At 40.0% G+C, this 260-nt stretch overlaps 1 protein-coding gene across 3 annotated transcripts in view; it reads right to left on the minus strand.

The window, feature by feature from the left end:
• Tm2d1 (TM2 domain containing 1) overlaps nt 1-260 on the minus strand; it is a 64,549-nt gene that overhangs the window by 15,993 nt on the left and 48,296 nt on the right. The window lies entirely within an intron of this gene.

The raw sequence follows: 260 nt of genomic DNA on the forward strand, positions 1-260 counted from the left end.
GAAAATAAATTGGTTTATCTGGGCCAACTGTATGGCCTTAAACACCCAAAAGGAAAGTATAACCAAAGATTAAAGGGGCCAATTTTAATTTTTAAGAGTCCGTATGTATAGCTAAGGGCTACCTAACGAGCAACAATGCCAGACAGGAGATACTATCTTTTGAGTTGTTGGCCAGGGTAGCCAAAGAGACTCCCAGATAGTAACCCAGCATAGAACTGGGAAAATGAACAGCAGACCCCAATCTTATCTAAAGGAATATT

Source organism: Nannospalax galili, unplaced genomic scaffold (genome assembly GCF_000622305.1).
Source record: "Nannospalax galili isolate Female #2095 unplaced genomic scaffold, S.galili_v1.0 scaffold71, whole genome shotgun sequence".
Taxonomy (NCBI): domain Eukaryota; kingdom Metazoa; phylum Chordata; class Mammalia; order Rodentia; family Spalacidae; genus Nannospalax; species Nannospalax galili.